Here is a 24,712-nt window from a genome sequence, read left to right on the forward strand (position 1 = left end):
TTGTATTTTTATCTTCTCCAACGACTGAAACATATGATGTCAAAATCAACTTTAATGGGCGTATTGACTTCGTAGCACGGAAACTTATGTTGTTATATGTATGCTACTCAATGCATTCACACACAATATAAACAAGTCATACATTTGTAGTATAGAGATATTTTTAGCCTTCAAGGATAATTAATTAATGCAGTACTATTTGTCTTAATAGGCACCAAAAGTCCTCCAAAAACATTTTACCCCAAAGGACAGTGCCTTCGAAGTTCAAAATTCCTGACCTTTTATTGGGTTTACTTACTTTGCGGTCCACCAAAGCTGTGTTGTTGGTTAGACGGGAATAATTTAAACAAATCTAGATTAAACAAACTAACAAACTAGTTAAGAATAAAAAGAATGAAAGAGTAATCAAGGGAACCAAGGTTATAGCGGTAATCAAAAGAATGTAATCCAGGGACAAAGACCAGACATGGAAAACAGACATACACAACAAAGAACATTAAGTAACTAAAATCATACATACAAAGTAACAAAAGTAAATGAGCAACTCGGACTCCACTAATAACTGGGAGCATGGACCAGGTGCACCAGTGCATTTGTTTACGAACAGAAGAGTAATATATTTATTCCGAGTTAAAATAGCCCATTATAAGAGACGAACCATATTATTATACTGCTTCTGTCACACATTTTTCAAGCTTGCGATTTGGTTTTCTGTGTGTTACTTGTCAGTGGTATGATGTAATTTAATTACCTGTTATGTAAGATTGTTAATTTATTGTTAGTGTAGTTTTCATTTCTGCTTTATTCCTCACTTGTCAACATTAATCATCAATTTCCCTGCAAGTATATGAAAAATTGCGCGGATACCACTGAACCTTCCATTATAATTGCACATTTAACACAGCGTCAAGGCAATGTATGAAGCGCTTGATCATTAGACTGAAACATTGAAAACTCTAAACGCAGTGGTAGATTGTACTTTCCTAAAAGCAAATGTAGATTGTGTTGTGTTTAGTAATCGGTGTGTCTTTTGTTGACTTCTAAGAGCAACTTTTATGATTTGTGTATAGGTAAACCAACCTCACATGAACAATTAGGATGAAAAATATAAAGGAAAAAGCTTTGAATATTTTGAGGAAATGAATAATTATATTGAAAGGATCATATTTGAACGAACTGTTAATAGACTCTCATAGTAACCAAAAACATGTAAAACCTCATATTTTATTTGGTGAAGTGTGCACGTCTGAAATCATACAAAATGGCCGCCGTTGGTTTATTCCGGCTGTTAGAACATTTGTATTTTACAGGAAAAACGGTAAGAAATTTGTGTTGGGTAGCAAGAATTCTTGTGTAAACAAAACATTAACTATGTTTGTACAGTAACAATACAGGTGTTGTTTTTTCTTAATCATGATCATTAAATTGTTGAAAAGCATTTATAACTGTGTACATTACCAAAATTTAAGAAAAAATGCAGTCTCATCGTCATATTTAGAACAAGATAACACAAGAATTTAATGTCAAATTCACACCTCGAAAACTGATTTGTTCAACTTGTCATAATTTTCCTTTCCTCTTTCGGTTACCTTGTACTCGACTTTTTATGAGCAACTCGGCGGGTGTTTATAGAAAAGCAGAGGACGCTTACCCTACCGGTACACCTAGTCAATACTCCCAGTTTTTAGTGGAGTCCGAGTTGCTTTACTTTTGTTACTTTGTATGTACTATTTTGGTGAATTTATGTTCTTTGTTGTGTGGGTCTAATTACCATGTCTGGTATTTGTCTTTGCTGCATCTCCATACTCTACTTCATTGATTTCCTGGCTCTGCAACCTTGTTTGAAGAGAAGGTACAAGTCGTTGTTTTCCTTTTTTGCAGCCAGCGTCCACATACACTGGCTATGGTGGAAATATAAATATCAGCCTTTAAATTGATTCTGGGTAAATCCTGAATTGTTGCGATTCTGAAGGCAATATCGTAATCCAAGACCATAGTGGTTGGCTGAAGAATGATATTTTGCCTCTGGCACACTGGTTTTTTTTACAAATGGTGTGAGTAGTCGAGTCTACATCTGTTCATCTTTGCCGGGTAAAAGACAATATACAAGAGGAATATATCACCATCAACTTCTGCATGGAATGTGCAAAGCTGGAGGAATACAGCAATGCAGGTGTAGAATGTATCGTCACATTAGATAGTATCAGCTGCAGCTAGATGGGTAAGATCTTCCTGAGAATTGAAGATAAGCATGCAACAATTAGTGTCATCATCTGCAATTAGGAAGGGTTGCCCAGTTGTAGTTTTTGCTTATTCCTCATTTACAACTGTGTCTGCTTCTGGTGTGGGTATAGCTTGTTGTGTCATGTGCCTCTCATTAGACATTTGGTCCTTTCAAGATTGGGAGGTGGTACGTACTCCGTTAATTGTTGCGTTTTGTCGTTCGATTTTGGGTTGTTCATTTAGTTTCTTCTTTAAATTTTTCTTGGAATAGGGGTCCGAACCGGGTTTTTATACTTTGCAACACATTGTCAAATTTCATCTTATTTGGTCTGATGTGTGGTTATGGTTTGCAGTAACCCGGGTTTCAATGCCGTTGCATGTGTTTATCATTGCTGGACAGTCGGTGAACATCTCTAGTAGCATCGTCTGGTCCTGACTTGGTTTTCATTAGCCATGTTATATATGTTTGTTGAAAAAGTGATATTTAACTGTGCATTTGCCATGTTACATCCCCATATATTAGAGTAGGGTCTAATCTATATTGCAATCACCTTGTCCGTCCGTTGCGCTTTTTTTTTCTTTTTTTTTTTTTTTGTTGTTTTTTTTTTGTTTTTTTTTTTTGTTTTTTTTTTTGTTGTTGTTGTTTTTTTTTTTTGTAACCGATTTCTCAGCTTCCTCTGGAGGGAATGCTTGAATATTTGGTTTATTGTTTTTGTTATTGTCTCCCCCTTTTCAGGTTCGTCACTCATTTACTTCATTGTTCTTCTACTTCCTGATTACCAATTGATATGTAGTTTTTAAGAGTGCTGCAGAATTAAAATATTCGTAACAGATTTCTCAGCTTATACTAAAAGGACTGCTTAGATATTTGGTGTATTCCTTCTTATGATGACTTACACTGTGTCTCCCATTTGCAGGTTTGTCGGTCATCTACTTCCTGTTTACTAAATTTTCGTAAAAGATTTCTCAGTTTCTACTAAAGGGAATGCTTAGATATGTGGTATTTGGCTTTCTCATGATGACTAGTATCAATAGCTCCTTCCCCAGCGTTGACAGGTTGAGTGGGGATATTCTAAGCTTGACGTAGCGTACAACATCTTTTTAAACTTTGAATGACAGCAATACAAACATGCAAATATTAATAATAAATCAACAGCTTGCAGTGTTCTAATTAATAATAAATAAACAGCTTGCAGTGTTCCAATTAATATTAAATCAACAGCTTGCAGTGTTCTAATTAATAATAAATCAACAGCTTGCAGTGTTCCAATTAATAATGATTAGTATTCATATCTATCAGTTGTCATCATCTAAGCTTGGCAATGTCATCATTTTTCTAATCTAAATCTGTGTAGTTATGAAACAATGTGCACAATAAGTATCGATTGAATTATTAATCGTTATTATCCTTGAAATTATGAATTAATGATATTATCATATTATAACCATAGTATATCCTTGACATCGTTCGGCATTATTCCTTTTGCGTGCCAATATCCAAAAAAATGTTTTACAAAATAAACTCAAAAAAGCTTTGACAGCAAGTGAAACAAAATTCATTGCCATTAGAATAACACAATAATTCAGGGTAGTTGAGAATGCATGTAAAACGTTGGTGTGCTCATTAGTTACTTCAAGACTGGACTACGAAAATGCATGCATTAGTATATGGCGTCAACAAAAGTGTAATAGCGAAACTCCAGCGTGTTCAAAATACGGCAGCAAGACTTGCTACAAGAACTAAGAAGCATGATTATATCACACCTGTACTAATAACTCTTCATTGGTTACTAATGCAGTATCGCTGTCATTACAAAATTTTACTTTATGTATTCAAAGCATTCCATGGAACAGCACCAGTATACCTCCAAGAATTGATTTCTATCTATAGACCCTCTAGATCTTTACGTTCAGATTATGGTAACCTTCTGCAAGTCCCAAAAGTTCGAACACAAATTTACGGTGACAGGCGATTCGATAAATCGGCAGCAACCTTCTGAAACAATCTACCTACTGAACTTGTGACAGAAAAATTTACCTATAACGTTGTATAGGCCAGATATATTTATTTTTTGAACAATGATCAAAAAGGCACAAAACGCACTACAAACATATATATTATGATATAATTTACATATTTTCATCAGTCATTTTCGGATTTTATGTATCGTAAAAACAATCTTTTTTTAAAAACTAGAACTTTTTCGTTGGTTAACAGATTGCACAGCAAATAATTGAGAAAGCATTCTTCATAATCAGCACATCCAATCAAAAGGATTTGCCATGGATACTGAATACTTGGGAAAGTCTAAATACCCATTTTAGAATGGAGAACTTCCGTCAAAATTCAACTACTAGCAAACAAGAAGATTAAACAATACTCAATTGTTGAATAATTGGTGTACATGTAGTAGTTTATCTGGGCATCATTCAGTATAAACTCAAGACATGTAGGCATTGAATTACATTTAATAAACAATGGAAACCAATTGATCTATTCTATTTCCATTTCAACTGTAAAATGTGACATAAATATTGCTTTAAACATATATGAGAGGTTTTTTTAGTTGTAAATATTTGCCTGACTATTTCATGTTAATTCAGTTTCAAATGATCAAGATTAGAGTGTCCTAAAAATTGATTGAAAAGTACAAATCTAAATTTCCAATTTTTCATCATTAGGCTCCTATTTCAAATGAAATATTAGCTTTAGTTCATTTTGTAATTGTAATTTCATAACAAATCCATCCTTATTATTAATTTGTCTTTGCGATTTCAGTATAGTTTTAGAAATTTGTAACACCATAACGGTTATTAGTAAAAAAAGGAAGGACTCAACTCTTCAATTCTATACACTTCTAGCATTACTTTCTGCTTAAAAAAACAGTGGTCTCTTTGAACATTTATAATTCATATGTACCTCTGAAATGAGTTTTATAGTCTTACAATGCTAAACAATAAAAAAATAAATTACTTTAATATATACGATAAATCATATTGCCTAAAATAGAGGGTCTTTCATTCAACCTCTATTAGAAGTTCAACGCCGCTGTTATATCTTAGCAAACAAGTGGGATTTTGATTCGTTCATTAAAAAAGGGCTTTGAAGTTATGTCTGCTTGCAAAAAGTCATTTAAATGATTGCCTGAATTCGAGGAAATTTGTTATTTTTTTTTAACTTTTTGCTATAATTTTATAAAAAAAAAGCTATGAACTATGTACTCGTTCAAAAGCTAGAAATCTGAATTTTTAATGGTATTTAAAAATATTTTGTATCTGCTTTTTCTTTTGTTCAGTTTTTACCAAATTTCGTTATTTTGACGTCACAGCCTTCACTTTTTTAAGACTTAGATAACCCTACAAATATCTGATTGCAAACAATCAGAAATGTGTTTCAAATACATCAATAGTTTAGTGAACGCTATACAGGTAAAAAAACCCATTCCTTTTGTGGGAGAGGGGATTATGCTGGCCCATGGTCTATACGTTTCGATACTAATGTATTTATGGAGAAGTACTATAGGAGAGTAACTGGTTTTGTTTTCGAAAACTGTCGCTATCGTCCAATTTCCACATTGAACACCTTCCAAAACAGACAAATTTAGCTTACAACAACGACCACGCCCGTGTTCTACTATGACATCACTGACAGTAAATTTGTCTTTTTACCGATAATCATGGAAACTATTCCACATTCTCTCATAAAACAATGGTAATCTAACGAAAATGGTGATGAAAAAAAGGATTACTTCAAAGCTCGTTGATACAGTAATGAAAGATAGCAAGATTCAAACGGAAAATAAAAGAATGTATTCCAAGGACAAAGACTAGACAGGGAAAATACACAATAAAACAAAGAACGTGAAATAACAGAAATAACACGTACCATGAAACAAAATTAAATGAAAACGTAAAATAAAGTTTACAGGTGATTTTTTTTTCAAGAATTTCTTCAGAAATTCGCAATTTTTTATCCTTAGATTTCTTCGATGCTTTAACCATTCTTTAATTTACGAAATTTTGAAAACAATCCATTTTCCCAAAACTGTATTATAAAGAAAGAAAAGAAATAAAAATGGTGACATGAGTAATTGAAGTCGACTATATATGCGATAGTCAAAACTTTCTGCGAAATTTCTCAAAACACTACAAAACCTGTCTTGTACGATATTATCTGTATGTTTTCTTACATATTTTAGTCTATTTTGCGTCCAATTTCAGATCCAAGATCAAGCTGAGAAACTTCCGTGGTATCCACCTCCGGCTGCTGTTCTCTGAACTTTTTCGACGGTTTACAAAAATTGGACCAGCTACGTGCTTGTCCTGACTCATTATAGGAGTTGCTTTAAATTGCAAGTTATGGACCAATGTATGTAATAAAGGTCGAATCAACTGCATAACGCGATTAAGTTTAGATATATATGTTCAAAATACTTACTTGTGCCGTATTGTCAGTACGGCACTGAATTGTTCTATTAGCTAAGTCGCCAAGCACAAGCTCTCAAAATGTTATGTCTCTCATTACTTTTATTCCAATGAATAGGCCCCTGAAAAGATATCCAACTACCAGAAAAAGACACACCGCAACCTAGATAAGCCACACCTGTGCCGTCCGTAAGCAACGATAATTCCTTACTCGACCGTCAAAACTTCATTGTGAAACTGCATGACCCATTAAATTTTCAATAAACATAGGGCAAATTGTTATGTATCCTTTCATTTTAGTGTACAAAAGTCAAGTGACCTGGTTTAGATGCTTCATGCATTGGGTCATAAAATCATCTATTATAAATCCGTGACGCTTGGATCACACGGGCACAGTAACACAGAGACCCTACCAAAATTTGTATCTCCCGTAATGTAACGCTACGTTTGTTGTATCCATATCCAATTTTTTTTTCGGGCTTTGTCTAGCTTTTCTTTAGGTTTTCTAATCATCATTTTAATTGTGTCTATCTCTAGTCCTCATAATGCACTCTGGTCATATTGTTTTTCTTCAAATCTTCTTCAAATCTCAAATCATCATAAAAAGGGCTTTATTAGTACCTGCTCTACCTGCAGGAAGAAACTTGTCTAAATAATATTCTACTGGTGCATTACCCGATTTCCATTTTAAAATCAATTCTAATAATGACTTGAAATTTTCAAATATAGCGCAAGATGCAGAACAACGCATTGGCAGACACTTATCTTTGCAATAAAACCGTGAAAACTTGAAACAAAATAACTCAAAATCTTTCGGATTTTATATCAACAAACGAAAGGAAGAATTTATATCCACACGTGCTAGTAACGCTCCACTTCCCACTTATCTAAAACTTTGTTAAAAGAAGTGTATAGACCACGCTTGAATGTCTTTGTCAATAAAGTTTTTAATCTTATTACTACTGCAAGGATATGATAAGTAATGAATTGTCTGCCAACCCCATCATTTTATGACAAGAAACCAATAAGAGATGATCGAAGGTCCGAACTTGAAAGGTTAACAGGCCCAGACATCCGACCAGCACCTAATTCTTTTGCTATTTTTCCCTTGTACTCCTTTTTCATGTTCAAAGGCAGATAACAAGTTTTTGTAATGCAAACTTAGCCGATGACCCTTTAATTAACTCGTATTCATTCAAAAATCTTCAAGTTACATCGCACCATTGGCAAATATTTAGACATCCTGTTCAGTTTAATTTTCTGTTCTCCTAGTTGAAGCAGGTAATCTCCCATGCTTGTATCTCGTGTATCGGCTGAAGATTGACATAATTGCATCCCGAAAAGGCACTAGCATATATCCTCGATATTTACCATTTTTTCCATTTTGGAAGGAGTAGTGTCCGTAACCCGTGGCATGAACAATATCCATAACTTATCGACTAGACCTCATGACATTGTCATACGAAATTGATGGTCGTAAAATTTCCAGCCTAAAATTTTGGATCTAGTACAACCAAGTTGAATATTATACAACGCAAATCATGCAATGGCATGAAATTATCAACTTGGGTTGCATATGGACCTCTTTTTGAATCATCAAGGCGAAATCATATGTGGTCTGTCTCAACTCGTGGGTGAGATGATGAAATCTCGCATAGCTAAAAATAGGAACTTTCTTGTCTCTTTAGTGAGAAATGGTAGTCTAATAACTAAATGTACTGGTAAATGACTGGACATGCAATAATAGGAGTGTTGATGAAAATAATAGTTACTTTCGGTTCACGAGCTCGTCGAAATAGTTCATACGATATCGTCAGTATTAAAATCAGATGTAACTATTATTGCATACACCAGTATTTTTAACTTATCATCAACTTATCGAGTGAAGGAAATTCGTTGACACCACTTGACATCATTACCACTAGCTAAACGATCTAAATTCAGTATGCCTCTCAGGGAACGATACCATATTTAAAAAAAAAAACTTGGAGAACTAAAATAAGTCAATTTGTTTCAGATAAGAATAATTTGCCTTTCAATTCGAATATGATGCCACGCACGGTGATTCCATGACAAAGGAAGTTTGGTTCGTACAAAACCACTATCGCTTTAAATAATTTGCATGCCCGACCTTTGAAAGGTAGCATATCTCAATCAATCTGTCAAGTGACCACACAATTTTTTAGCACGATTTCCTCTATCAAACCATAAGATGAAATATTTAAAATTGTTCGAAAGCCAATTGGCACATCTTCGTTGACTTATAAATTAAAGATATGGTTTTAGGTTACAGACCACCAATTCAACCAATGAGCATTTGGAACGTACGCAAAAATAGTCCTGCGCAGAAATTACCCCTGTTCCTCATAGTGCTGTGAAAAAAGTTCTCATCTTATTTTAAAAATTTAAACAGTTTCTGAAAGGAAAAACATTTCTGTACATTTTATAGGTGCATTTTGCTTCTTGTGATGTGAAGCCTAATCTCCATAATAATTTTTAAATATACCCCTATCTTGTGAAAACACTGGGATTTCCCATGCTATTTATAGACCCTTCACTTCCGGTGACCAGTACTGCACTGCAAGTCTGCTAACCCCACATGCCATTCTGAGGATTGTGAGCTGACATATGTAGAATCATGCTGATATATAGTCCTCTGCAGGTTAAAGTTAAGGTAAAGTCCAGAGAAGCCATTGAATATTGTAAAATTAGCATAGAAGCCTATGGGAAGTGGAATTAGTGGTTTCTAGCCTATATGATATAAAAAATATTGAATAAAAAATAAAACAGTGCCAAATTCAACAACGCTTACAATCACAACTTTTCAGCCGAAGATGGAAGTTCAGAATATTTCACTTTCAATAAAAATCGGTGTTCTTAAACATAACCAATGATCTTTTGATAAGAATGTTGACTTTAAACTAATAATTCTTCTTGAAATTCTTCTTACTAGTATTTTAAAACATTTGATGTAAAAATTTTCGTAACATGACCATTGTTCAATAAAAAATGTTGTAATACAAAAATTACACTAACATTTCGATATGTTGCTCGGTATGTTCAATGAGTAATCTCTCATCAGCAGCATTTAAGATCAAAATATAGTGTTCACAAGTGTTCACAATAAGTATTAAAAACCAAAAAATGACGAAAAATGAATCCAATTGCGACACCGAGAAGTTCTACCATAAGTAATACCAAGAATAACGCCGGAGTGATTTAGATGTTTCTAGTTTCTATGTTTGTCGATCTAACTAAAATTAGATCTCGCACGTGTTCACATTAATTGATATGTCACACGTGCCATATCAATTAACGGGGAGCAAGTGTGAGAACTAAGTTCGATTAGATTGCTAAGTTTGTGCTACTGTTGTACCCGACTTTTAGACAATTATTTTTTTTAAAGTATTGTATTTGATTCGTTATTATACAATTTAGTCTTATAACTAAACCATACTTTTTATGAGTTTGTGGTTCATATATAGTTTTTATTATAAAACTATTGCCAAAAAAGTAGAAAAAATATCCCATAATCCCAATTTTTTACCAAGGAAAAGTTCAGACCGACAGGCCTTAAAGGGCATTTTGTAGACAGTCATAATTTTAACGCCTTGTTTCAATGGAATAATTGCAACGTTTACCTTGTAAATGGAAGTTGAATGAAGTCCCCATCCCACTTGAGTGTATCGTATATATGTTGATAACTGACCGTTATTTTTATGTTGATCATGATAACGCTATAAAACTTATTTCAGGGGTGCATGTGAGACTTAAACCTTCAAAGAGGCTGGATGTCTTTTTAAGAAAATAGTTAAGCTAGAAAATAGGATTGAAAACTCAAGTCCTTTAATTTTCCCCCTAATAACAACGAAGGCTTTGCAAACTTTATTGTTACCGCCAAAAAGAATATTAAAGTTGAACCTGCGATGAAATTACAATTACAACGTGAACTAAGCTCATATCCATTTGAAATGAGAGTCTGGTGATAAAAAAATGGGAAATTTTAGATTCGTATCTTCATTTGTTTTTAGTATTGATTCTGTAGATAAAGGTAATATTCTTTTCCTGAAATAGTAATATTCTTTTCCTGAAATATACAGTGTTTGTTATAATGAGACATTTTTAAATCGATCTTTGATCATAAATACAGGCGGAAAAGGGAAAAGTCAAATTGTGTCCTTAAAACTTCATTTGGATTGTAGGATATTCTAGAAGATTGAAAAAAATCCACTTACATGTCGTAATTTGTTAGGCCCCTTCAACCTAATCTTGTCAAATGCATTTAAAACTGGGCCAATATAAGTAGCCTAAAAAAAACTAACAACTAGAATAAACCCTGCATGTATGTTTGAAGTATCATTTCTCTTACACTTTACAGTACAATGAATTATATAGTGTTCTAGCTAAGATTTGAAAATACAGGAGCGCAGGGAAGAGGGCATTTTAACGTGTATCATGTTTTTTTTTCAACAAAAAGGGGAAAAGGGACACTGATCTTAGTTTTTTAAGGATTTATGTTTGCATTAATTCAGAAATATCTGCCTTTACTCTTTTTCTTTTTCTTGTATGTTTTTATTCATATTGCATACCTGCCAATCTTTGAAAATCAAGGTGGAATAATGTGTAAATGGACAGCGTCGCGTCATATTTTGCAAACTGAAAAGTCTTACTGCATTAATATATGTATTGCACCCTTATGGTATTAAGAGACCTTTCTCAGTTGAGTAAATGCTTTGCCAAAACATGTATATATTATGTAATGATTTAAAACGAATAAGTCTTAAATCCTTATATGAATTATTGAAGTTCTAAATTCCCCTACTTCAAATGGCAGAGAACACATATTCCATATAATCACAATGTTGTGTAGACGAATATTTGCATTGCTCTTGAAGAAAAGCAGCATTCTACCAAACGGGTGATTGATGCTGATTGAGGTTTTTTACGCCCTTGACAATCCTTATGGATCTCGAGCGACAGCCCGTTACGGGAATGCAATCATAACTTTTGGAAAATGTCCCGTGTTGTCGAAGATATAGATTGTAGTTATAAGGGAGGTAACTGACATTTTGAATAAACAAGCATGTACAGCATGCAATTTCTACAAAACTTTGACCTGTTAACTTGAAAATATTTGTGAAATGAATTGTGCAGTAGAAATTAATCATTAACCCATAAAATAGTAATTAATCCGATCGGTATTCATTTTCCACTTGTCAATTATCATCCGATAACCCTGCTGATTAGCTGATTGATCACCGGTAATTACTTGATTATCTGAAGATTAATTAGGACAGGATGTAGTTAATGCAGATGACGCTTCTTAATTGGCTTAGAGTACTTTATTAACAAGAGTGAAATCTTAAAGGGACATTTAGATAATTGTAAAAGGGCAGTATAGGGGCAGAGGGGTGCAAATTGATCTATTGGTTTTCATTAGTGATATGGTTAAATGCATTTTGTGGTGATCTACATTTATATCGACAAACGATAACACTATGTCAACAAATCTCCATAGGCCCTCAAATACGAGCACTACACAAGAAGCACTTCTGAGGTATTTTTAGAATAAGGCCAACATCCGAACAAACCTCCATGGAAACAGTCCTAGACCTCTGGTCTACCCAGTCAGGATAAATCAGTATCTTCATCCACTGATCAACCTGCTACCAAGCCACAATCCACGCTACATATTGTTGCCTACAACACAGAAGGATTTAGATCTAGCAAACCATATCTACATTAACTGCAGTTAGAGTTTGACATTATCACAATTGAAGAGCACGGACTATATAATTTTGAAAACAGGGATTTCAAGAATTTTTCACACAATATTAATGTTTGGTAAAATCTGTTGGTTACAATGATCACATTTCATTTTTTCACCGACCTAGAGGTATAAAAAGAATTACTATATGCTACTGCAATGTCCTAGTTGATGTTACCGAATAAAAACAATACGGTTCTAACGGAATCGCAGTCTTAAAGATAAAGTCTAGACACAAATCGGGTATACTTACTTGCAGATGGAATCTGCTGCGGGTGGCGAATTCAGGGAGTCGCTAGTCATAATATCAAAGATTATGGACAAATACAGCTCTATCTGCAACATACCTACAGCTGGTGATATGAACGCCTTACTCCATAGAGACTAATGTAAGAAATAAGTTTTTGACATCTTTTATACATAAACATTCCTTTAGGAGACCGGACACCACAAAATATGTACCATCCAAGCCTGAGATGCAAAACACAAGTATTTTATATTCTACACAATACCAACAGTAAAGTTGTGGACTATTGGACACCAGATCGCCAAGCATAAAGCACATCCCAACACAACCCGGTTGCATGCACAATTGAACATGACATTCCACTAGTCAGGTCCAGCATGCAACTTATAGTTTTCCTTTCCTCGTTTGTCTATCCCGGACTTGACTTTTAATGAGCAATTCGGCGGGTGTTTCTAGAAAAGCAGAGGACGCTTACCCTACCGGTGCATCTGGTCCTTGCTCCCAGTTTTTAGTGGAGTCCGAGTTGCTCATTTACTTTTGTTACTTTGTATGTATGATTTTAGTTACTTTATTTTCTTTGTTGTGTATGTCTGTTTTCCATGTCTGGTCTTTGTCCCTGGATTGCATTCTTTTGATTACCGCTATAACATTGGTTCCCTTGATTACTCTTATACCAGATAACCAAATTCAGGGGAATAAAACTGGGACAAAGTGAATATTGAAAAATACCAGACACTAGTGACATATGCAGTTCAAAGGGAAATAGGCCAAAATCACAATGTCCCACAATTGAAAATTTTCCACAAATTGAAAAGTTAGCAAAGAAGAGACACCAATAATGACACCAACTTCCTCATAGTCAATGGACAGTCTTTGTATCCCGGGTCAAAAAGGGAAGGACGTGTCATATATTTCAGCGATCTAGCACCCGCAGACCAAGTCGAGGAATGTAATGTCGATTACTATAACCAAGTCGAACTGGAAAGCGTGTTTATTGAAGAAGTCTGTAAATTCAATTTCAAGCAGTGTGACAAAACCTCAAACCATTAATAGCCTGAAATGATAAAACTCAAACTCAGGGGAAATACCGAGTGAACATCTGAAGTACTATGGAGAGCTAGCACTATTCGTTCTCTTGAACATGACACCATTTTGAATACTAGAAAATTTCCTGACTTGACTCCTTCAAAACAGGTCTAGTGACAACCATTTTCAAAGGAAAAAGCAAACCAAATATGACCCTAACATTTTCAGAAATATCCATTATCAGGTACTGTGTCCAAGTTGATTGAAAAACTTCGCCTACGAAGAAATGAGAAACTGTATTTATGAACCACAGTTAACAACGGAGAGGCTTCATCAAAAGTCCTCTCAATAAAATTCTGCTCTACTAGTGACTGAACTTATGTCAAAAGCTAAAGATAGTCACTTTTGGCTTTACCTTGGGTTTCTAGATGCTCCCTTAGAAACCCTTTGACAAGGTCTGGCACCAACGCATGCTGCGGATATTGTTCTTGACAGGAATAGATGGCAACCAGTGGTTATATTACTCAAAGAATTTTACAAGAACTTAACATTGCAAATCAAGTGAAATTGTGAGCTCTCAACTGAAGCAACTAAAAAAACAAGGAGTGAGATTAAGGAGTAAGTTAAAATCCCGACTTAAAACATTATACATCGTTGTTTTTCCAAAGAAAGATGGTACACCTAGATACAAATATATAGTTCTTGGTAGAGATTCCTCATACTTTGTAAGAAATAATTCAAATCATCTTCCAAATATATAGAGGAAGATGTTTACAAAATGCTGGAATTTTTAATCGACAACGTATTTGTCCAGTGTCAACAAACGGTCGGCATTCCAATGGGAACAAATTGTGCTCCTTTACTTGCTGACCTATTCCTTCACTTTTATGAGGCTGACTTTATAGCTGATCTGATCAGAAAGAAAGAATATCGTTTGGCTAGATCCTTCAATCTCAGTTTCCGCTATATAGATGACGTATTATCTTTAAACATTCCTAATTTCGGGGATTTGATACATCGCATCTACCCAAAAGAACTTGTGATAAAGGATATTAAAGACACTGTGAAGTCAGCCTCATATCTTGACCCACACTTAGAAATCGATGGTAAAGGAAAACTATTGACCAAACTTTCTTACAAACGTGATGACTTTTCATTCAGAATTGTCAACTTTCCTTTCATCTGTGGCAACATCCCTTCAGCACCTGCGTTTGGAGTGTTCATATCACAACTCATACGTTATGCCAGAGCTTGCCGAAACTACACAGACTTTTTGTATTGCACTAGAACTCTAACAAATAGGCTTCTGGAACAGGGTTATGTTGCTACAAGATTGAAGTCATCACTACAGAAGTTTTATGGTCGTCATCATGAACTCGTGTATCGTTATGGTGTATCAATCTGCACCATGAAAACTGATTTATTCAACGGGTCATAGTTTTCCTTTCCTCGTTTGTCTATCCCGGACTTGACTTTTTATGAGCAGCTCGGCGGGTGTTTCTAGAAAAGCAGAGGACGCTTACCCTACCGGTGCACCTGGTCTATGCTCCCAGTTTTTAGTGGAGTCCGAGTTGCTCATTTGCTTTTGTTACTTTGTATGTATGATTATACTTACTTTATGCTCTTTGTTGTGTATGTCTGTTTTCCATGTCGGGTCTTTGTCCCTGGATTATATTCTTTTGATTACCGCTATAACCTTGGTTCCCTTGATTACTCTCTGAGACAAGGTGGTGTACTATCTCCCACATGTTTCTAATTTTATGTTTATCTTCTGCTTAACATCCTCGAGAACGACCAGCTTGGATGCCATAATGGTTTTATCAATTGCGGAACACCAACAATTCAGACAATACCACACTAGCTGCATTTGACAAAGACGAACTACATTTGATGTTGGACATACAAGAAAGCAATGCCAGGTCCAAAAGATATAGCATCAGCAAGACAAAGTCACAAATACCCTGTCGTAACGATGATGTAGTGAAAGCCGACTTCTGCTTGAACACAACATTAGCAAAAACCTCGATAGCACACATCTAGATATCAGTGAGGATCACCACTCGCAATATGGAACATCTGCTGTAGTACATAATAGGAGAAGCCTAGCAAGAAGGTCCCTGTATACATTGATGGTCCTGGACTACACATTGCTAATGGGCTTAACCCAAAAGTTTCCATTCAGCTGATTAGAGTGTATATTTTTCCACGACTCTAAATCAGGTCCTGCACATTCCAGATAGGGCCTCAGATGTTGCCTCATTCTTACTCACTCCTTAGTAAAATCCATTTAAAAGGCAAGATTCACAAGCGGATTTTGATTACATTTGCCTAAATCTGCATAGACTATGAATCTGGTGAGAATAAGATAGCATGGAGACAACTTTTCATGAAGCAGAAATCCTAAAACAGTTGGTTTATCTAGGTAGCGTCACTACTACTACAGTGTGGCCTACCTAGCGCACACAACTTACTGGAAATGCCACCTGGAAAACATTCATGTAAAAGTATAACATGCAAGGCCATCAACAGCTTCTGGGAATCAAAGTTGAAAGAAAATGCTGTGTTAAAGAGCTCCCTACAGTACCTCAACACAAAGAAGCTTAAGAATATTATTACTAATGAAGTATGGGTAACAGCATGAAATAAACAAGGCAATTACCAAAGCCATCATCAAGTGCCGCCTTTAGCTGGGTTACTGGGAACATACATCTTACAGCTTACATAAATTCAGTTTCAAAATACCAATCGGACCCAGCCTGTGCGCTATATAACGCTGGAGTTGAACACAGGAGTTACTTTCTGATCTCATGTCAAAGCCTAAACAAACAGAGAAATCCATTTTTAAAACTGATGAAAGTCATGCAATGAACAGACAGGGCCAGATCTCCGTTAGACCATATTGATGACTTAACAGCAACCTTTCTCTACCGCAACAATGTAAACCTGGCAGCTGAGGGAAAACTGATCTGAAATAAGTGTTGCTGGAATTGGTGCAATGTTTCCTGCATGTTTTGTGCCAGTTCTGACGTAAGTGTTGCAGGAATTGCATGATGCAATGTTTCTTGTAGGTTCTGTACCAGTTCTGACGTAAGTGTTGCTGGAATTGCATGATGCAATGTTTCTTGTAGGTTCTGTACCAGTTCTGACGTAAGTGTTGCTGGAATTGGTGCAATGTTGCCTGCAGGTTCTGTACCAGTTCTGACGTAAATATTGCTGGAATCGGTGTAATGTTTCCGGCATGTTTTGTAGCAGTTCTGATTTATATGGTGCTGGCATTGGTGTGATGTTTCCTACAGGTTCTATACCAGCTCTGACGTAAGTGTTGCTGGCATTGGTGCAATGTTTCCTGTAGGTTCTGCACCAGTTCTGACTTAAATGGTGCTGGAATTGATGTACCAGTTCTTACTCAAGTGGTGCTGGGATTGGTGTGATGTTTCCTACATGTAGGTTTTGCTACGATCGATGCACAAATGCTCTCCTATTTTATAGCAGATACTTTTTAATCACGGGAGTTACCCAACTGTGCATTTTTTTTTATTGTAGACAGATTTTGCTACCCATTTTCCTGTCTCTTTTGTAAACTCCTTCCCCCTTATCATCAAGTGTTTGTCCTCTATTAAGTGATATATTATGATCCAACACAGCTAATGTTGTTTTGCATGCACTTGATCATCATCAAACTCGTGTCTTTTTGTGACATATTTTAAAAGTAAACTGTGGTACACTTCCAAACTTCCAGTATGACAAAAATCTCTCAAACATCGTATGTCATGTCGAAGCCGTTTATCCAATACTATTTCTTTTAGTGCATTGTGTGCCTCAGACCACACTTTCATCCTTTTTTTTTGCCCTTGCCATTTCAATTATTAAAGTTACGTGATCACATGATGTTACATGTTTATCCTCGAATTCATGAATATCTGTTACATAATAAACTGTGGAGACGAAACTTTCCTCTAACCAGTCTTTGTTTCCATTACAGTTACTGGCACATCGCCAAAAATAGTTGCAGATAGACTTAACTTTTTTGACTTAACTTGCAACTTCTAGCTTATTGTATTAGCTAAATGCCAAAAAATCAAACTGATGTTCGACATCTGGATATTGTTTTCATTGCACTTCTGATCTGGATAAGTCGATCAGTTGCTACTATGACAATTTGGAACCCTTTATCCAGAAGATATTCCATGCATCTGCGGAAACTCTTCTTCCCTTTTACACGAGCTACCAGTTTCAGTTACTTTAATATTAACAAACACTTATATGTGTTGAGGCATTTTACCTACTAATGGTTGTGGAAGCCATCTATAGACGAGGTGCAATTTGTTAAAAAAAAAAAAAAAAAAAAAAAAAAAAAACAGATACCCTAATTATTGTTCTTGATGAACATTATTTTTTGATGCCTGACATTTCAGCTGGGTAATTGCATTTATGGCATTTCAGTCTTGTTAGAAGATGATAATAACTGATTTTCAAAAACAATAAATTTCATTTGACTAGTTATCGAAGAATATTTGCTACGTGCACTCTCATTTTCTATTGATTAATTGTCTGAGCTTTCAGATTCACAGTCCATTTCACCGTCAACATCATAGGTTTCATGACGTATATCATCACAAAAACTTAGAAATGAAGAGTTCAGAGAAAGCGTAGTATCGTCGCCATGAACATGCGGCTTATTTGTATTTGTACGCGCCCGTATTTACAATTGTTGGTACTGCATCTGCACGCAATGTCTTTCTTTTTGGTGCTGTTAAATAATATTCCAACTCTATTCCCTTTCGAAAGAATATGGAGTAAAATGATCTTCACAAACAATTTTACTATTATTGTACTTAAAGTTTTCTTATCTTAACTTTCCATTCTCCGGGTTTGTGATCCACATTTTACTTAGTTTATTTTCCTTAGGACTTATTGCCGTGTCCGGAATGACAAAAAAACTTTGAACCATTTCCCTTTTTCATTTGTGCAATTAAAAGCTGATTTTGTAATAATAAAAACAAAACTTATAAAAAAATATTTACGGATGATTCTTTGTTTACATATTGAGATTTACTGTTGTTTTATTAGACCAAAATATTGATTATCATCATTCATTCTGTGCAGTAGCAGTACTTACCAAACCGACTGCCATTTGTCGACTCCTTCGGTAAAAAGAAATAAGAGTTCTGCAAGATTGCTATATTACTAAGTTTTGAAGATTTCGATTTTTGCACAGCCTCGTATATTTTGCGAACGCAGTGATTTATTATTATTACCCTGACGAAACCCAGGGACATATAACACGAACTCATCCCTGCAAATGCACATTTTGCATTTAGTTATTTATTTTTGTATACATATATATGATTTTTCTCAGGAAGCCAACGAAATACAAAGGTGATCAGGGGCGAATCCAGGATTTGAGTTTAGGGGGGCGTAAATTAAATGCCGTGCAAAGCAAGGCAAAAAATATTATGGGGTGAAACCTGTGTTTAATTTTTTTCTTCTTGCCGATATAGGGGGCGTACGCCCGGTACGCCAGTCCTTGGATCCGCGACTGGTGATCTTTCCCGTTAATTAACATTGAAAAAATTCACATTTGGCGGGAAATAACTACATCCGTTTGACCTGTGTTATTGACCAATCAGAAAAGTTTTAAGATTGGGTCACCACGGATTGTTGACTAACAGTAACTTGTAAATTACACTAACTTTTCGAAGATAGACAGGAATTTCATACTGCAGTACATCGGTGGATGTTATTTTCGGTAAGATAAATATATATATACAGGCAACTGTAGATGTGGCAATGACATGATAGAGGGTCTTATTTTATTACCTGTAATAATACTGCATGACACCTGTCATTTCCACCTGTTTGATTACACTACATACACACCTGGGTCCCTGTCCTCATCAATATACAGTTCCTTTAAGTTAATAACATTGCATATTTTATTGACTTGTTTATTGATGCCGTGCTTGGATGACAATGCGTATCCAGCCATCTGGATGCCCATCTTAATTACAAAATACGAACAAATAAATGCTTTGTTTGCTATGCTTAGTTATATGTTTTTGTGTTATCATGCATTGTCTTTGAGTGTTTTTTTTTAAATTCAGTTAAACTGTTTAATAAATCCAAATAGTTTTCTTAGTCTTAGTCAAAATTTACTGAATTTACAGCAATTGTTCCATGCCACAACTTTTTTTTTGCTTTTTGTTTATTGTTTCCCCCTTCCAGACCAACATGTATATATTTATGCCTCTTTTATGTTCTGCATTTTTGAAAGCGATTTCTAAACCGTAGGTAGGCAATATAACAAGATAATAACTAGCCTCTCAACAGTTGAAGACTTGTGGTGCTGTCTTTCAGTTTAAAAAATGCATGAAAGTATTTTTACATACATGTGTTTTGTAGATGCTACATTGTATTGTGCTGTGCTTTTGTCCTCTGTATGATAGTATGATTTGTTACATTGTATGTTTTCACAGCAAGCACTGCAAAATACTATGGTTATTTCATATATCATAATTTCCCTTACTAGGTTCCTCAATATACTCACAAAAAAGTTATGTCCTGGAAGTAACAAAAGGTGATGGTCTTGTTATCGAGAAAATTAGATAAATAAAAATAACTGATTAAAGATTAACTCACAGCACAAATATATGATAATCTTTTCTGATACAGTTGTTTTGAGAATATTCTTATTTTTTTCAAATTAAAAATAATGAAAATGGTTTAAAAGTTTGGGAAATGTAGATACATTCATTGTATCTTTCTCTGCTGTTCACAGTTTCGCTGGCTGTTAAAAAAAATTCTGCAGAAAATTCCCAAAATTGTTACTGACTGTCTGGTTATGTCCTTACTATATATATTCAAATGTAGATCCCCTCAACCTACATGAGAAAAGTCAGGACAATTTGTTGTGTGCAAATCATTAGTTTTGTTACAGAACTAATTCAGGTGGCAGCCACAGAACCTTCAATGCTCTCTTTTTCTTAAACTTAGCCATAAAAAATGTGACTTGGCAATTCACTGGTCAGGCTTAGGGTTAAAATGTTGAAAAAGCCATGGGCTTGGGCCTGAAGAAAACAATTTTCAACCCAGAGTGCATGTGTTAATCCCATATATTCAGTGTGTCCATTTTAAACTCCAGTGTTCAAGGCTTAATTTGTTGTCAAAGTTAAAACATGACCCAGTTGGTGCCGTATGGTGGCACCCTTGTTTATAATGAAATCAACCATACCAATTTACATCAAATCTGCCTACATGTAATACATAATTGTATTTTCAGAGGATATTTTTTTCGAATTGTTAACAAACAAGAGCCATGGGCATTAAGTGATGGCAAAAGTTCATATTCTACATTTTGTACTTTGATCCATGTGACTGAAAAAAGTCTTGGTCCCCAAAAATAACTTTTCTTTACTATTTCCTTTCTTACATGATTTCAAAACATCAAAAAGCTTACAAGCTGCTACATACATGTACATGTATGTAAGGGACTTTATGGTCTGCATCCATAGGTCTTCATTTTGTTGAATATTGTGGTTCAGTGCCATATGTCCTCGGTCACCACACAGTCATTTTGATTTTGAAAAAAAATCAATGACAGTTTTGAGGATTAGTTGTTTTTGACCTTTGATATTGACCTATTGGAAGGACAAACATGTTCATATTACAATATATGGCTATGTGAAACAATCCTTTTGATGTTTTGGTCTCTGAGGCATGGATTTCATAAAATATTTTATGAGTTGACTGCATTTATGGCAAGTCTTTTATCACAGACTGATTGTTTGACTGTGTACCTTGTACATTGTACACAATCATGTTTAAATGATAATTACATGTACATATACTGTTCTACTGTGTAGATCATGATGAGGTTAACAATACTTTGATTAACATGTAAAAATGACAGTCAGTAATTATCAAATTAGTTCTAGCTCAATGAAATACATGTACATGTACTGCAGAGCTTACATTAATCAAAATAATCATCATGAATTGTGTCTCTATTTACATATTTCTATTATTTCAAAATGTACCAGTTTTTGATTATATTCTTGTTGTCAACAATTGAAAGATGAACTACCAGTACATGTATTGGAAATGATCTGCACGAAACAACTGCATTTCAAAACAAAATTTCATTGCAGAGGTATGTATGTGTTTTTGTATCTACATTATATCGTGATTTATTTAAGTTAACACCCTCAATCTATCAAGTATTATAAACAAAACGTTTGTCAACCTGATATAGATTTGGAATTTATAGAACTAAGGAAATCAATAAAACTTTATGTATTCATTCAAATTCTCATTTTCAAGATAATGCAAGGTACAAAATTGTACATGTACAGAACTTGTAATTACAGATATATCATGGCAGGGAGGGGTATTTGCAAAAAATACCAGTCGAGGGAAATGTTATTCTTGAGACTAAAAAAAATCCCTTCCCTGCCATGATATATCTTCTTAATTACGCTGAATATCTAAGAAAAAGTTATCTAGTATTGTTTCATGCTTTGAAAGTCTTCTTCATTAGGCTTAGCATGCCGAAATCTTTCTAGTTTTGTCTGCTACATGCTTTGACTGTTCAATTGATACTTGACGGAACACCTCTGTTGTTGTTTTTAAATTAATAAATTGGGCTTGTGTGGGTAAAAAAGGCAAATACATGTTTTAGTTAATACTATAGTTAAGGGGAGAGGCATATTTCAGGCATTTTCTCTTGGAAGCTGTAAAAATGACAGAAATCTTAAAAAATATGTTTAAAATACACTTGCTATCAACTAGTTCTTATATAAGGTGTAATTATAATTAAGGTTTTACTTAATTAAATAGGTCACTTACCCTACCAGTGCACCTTGTCCATGCTCCCAGTTTTTAGTGGAGTATGAGTTGCTCAATTTACTGTTGTTACTTTGTGCAATTTTCAGTCAGATTTCAGATAGCTCTTACCTTTTTTGAGTTTAAATGTGTCAAAAGGACACAACCAAAAAATCAAATTATTTATTTTTGGTCTGATTTTGAAATGGGGTAATCAATATCATGTACATGTATGTTTTTTCACTCAGTCAGTACATCTTTGTACATGTATTTGGCTATTCAGCTTAAACAAAAGCATTTTTCTTAACAAGAGAAACTGAACATAAAAAATTAAGAAGTACATTCATTTGCACATGTATATAACATCATTTATCACATTCATTAAAAACATTAAATAATTTTGAATGTAATAATACATGTAGAAAACTGCTCTTCACTTCTCCTCCCTGTCTACCTCAAGTACTGGTAGCCCTGAATGAGTACCTTCAGACATTTTGATTTTTAGCTTACTTGACCTTAAGGGTCATGTAAACTATTGCCGTCACTTGGCATCGATTGTTGTTAACAATTTTCCACAGTCTTCTCCTCTGACACTTACTGGGCCAATTAGAACAAAACTTTTTTTTTTTATTTTATTTTTATTTTTTTCTAAATTCTCCAACAGTCATATACAATCATCATGACATAAAACACATAACTTATATTGTTCACAAATATCACATGATTTAGTATACAACAAAAATCAGAGTATATATATAAAAAAATTAATATTAAAAATAAAGGGGAAATAAATCAGAGAAAAAAGAACAAACAAAAACAGTTTATATTATTATTAATATTGAACTTTGTAATATACTTATTTTTTACTGCTAACATTTTTTCTATCTTATACATATCTTGCAACTTACATTTTAATGCTACTATAGATAAATTATTTTTAAAACACCTTGTATCATAAATATATTTCTTGATATTAAAAAATATAATGTTTTGGAGGTCATTTTTAGAAAGTTTTGAAACATCACCAAAAATAAAACTCAGTTTTGTAATTGGAATACTTAAACCATGTAAAAGAAACCAATATTCAACATAATGTAAAAAATCTTGAACTATGTTACAATTCCATAGCAAATGTTCTATTGTTTCATTTTCTGTGTGACAAAATGTACAATAAGGATCATCAACAATTTTCATTTTAAAAACAAGCTTATTTGTAGTAAGTATATAATGGTTTATTCTATACTGAAGCCAATGGAGTTTAGTATTCTTAGTGACTACAAATGGAAGCTTAAAAATAGTACAATTCCATTCTAAATTATGTTCACCTAGTAGTTCACTCCATTTTTTTTTAGGTCCATTTGGACAGATATCATTTTTCACTAATATATTGTACATATCTTTTGACCCTTTCTTACTTCAGTTAGGACCAAACTTGGTTTCAATGTTGGTTAGGATATTCTGCTTGTTTACCAAATGATGCAAATAAATGGTTTGAGTTATTCAGGTGAGCGATTCTGGCTCTTTCAAGCCTTTATAGTTTATTTGAAAGAAATGCCTTTATAGGAACTGGCCTTAAATAAGTGTTTGCAGAGTGATTGCAAACAGGTAATATTTTAGTTTGCCTAATTTACATGTATTTTTGTATTATCTATAGCTTTCTGTATGACATGATGAAAATACTGTATCTTGAAGGAAGTCATTTCATGAAATATATACCTCCATTCATATTTACAACATTCTGTAATGAATAGATTTTTTACAATATTTAGAACACACCTGGTCATTCTTTCACCTAGTACATGAATTAAAAGTAATTGACAGGGCCAATGGGCCATTGGACCATTAAATAAGTGTATTTTTGTATTAAAGTCTACTTATTACTGATATGAAGGTAAACATTGAAGTCACGCTGATATAGGCATTCAGGTGAAAGGGGAATGTTAACTTCGCCCTATTGGAAATATCGACAAAGTATCTTTATGGAATTGGATTAAGTTTTTTGTTTACATCATGTATATGTGTGGGCAGATGAGTTTTTTTAGGGAGCAGCTCAATCTCAGGTTGTTATATAGGGTTTAGCCATACATTTTTTATGAGTAGATTATTCGCTGTCACATGTACATGTTAGAATTGGATATTTGTACTTTTATTGTTTTTTTTTTTCAAATTTGTTACCATAGTAATGTCGAACCTTCCTTAAATAT

The 24,712-nt window shown here is 34.2% G+C and overlaps 1 protein-coding gene and 1 pseudogene across 1 annotated transcript in view; one reads left to right on the forward strand and one right to left on the reverse strand.

Annotated features, from left to right (window-relative positions):
- Positions 1 to 16,612: 16,612 nt before the first annotated feature.
- LOC148614732 (uncharacterized) lies at positions 16,613 to 19,689 on the reverse strand (annotated as a pseudogene).
- The window catches only part of LOC148614733 (uncharacterized), a 61,689-nt gene continuing 56,282 nt past the window's right edge, over positions 19,306 to 24,712 (forward strand). The window contains exon 1 of the mRNA XM_088589041.1: positions 19,306 to 19,437. The gene's annotated coding sequence lies outside the window, so the exon portion shown is untranslated. The remainder of the gene's footprint in view (positions 19,438 to 24,712) is intronic.

This window comes from Perna viridis, chromosome 6 (genome assembly GCF_037379345.1).
Source record: "Perna viridis isolate PV_CMFRI_1.1 ecotype Kerala chromosome 6, ASM3737934v1, whole genome shotgun sequence".
In the NCBI taxonomy this organism is placed as follows: domain Eukaryota; kingdom Metazoa; phylum Mollusca; class Bivalvia; order Mytilida; family Mytilidae; genus Perna; species Perna viridis.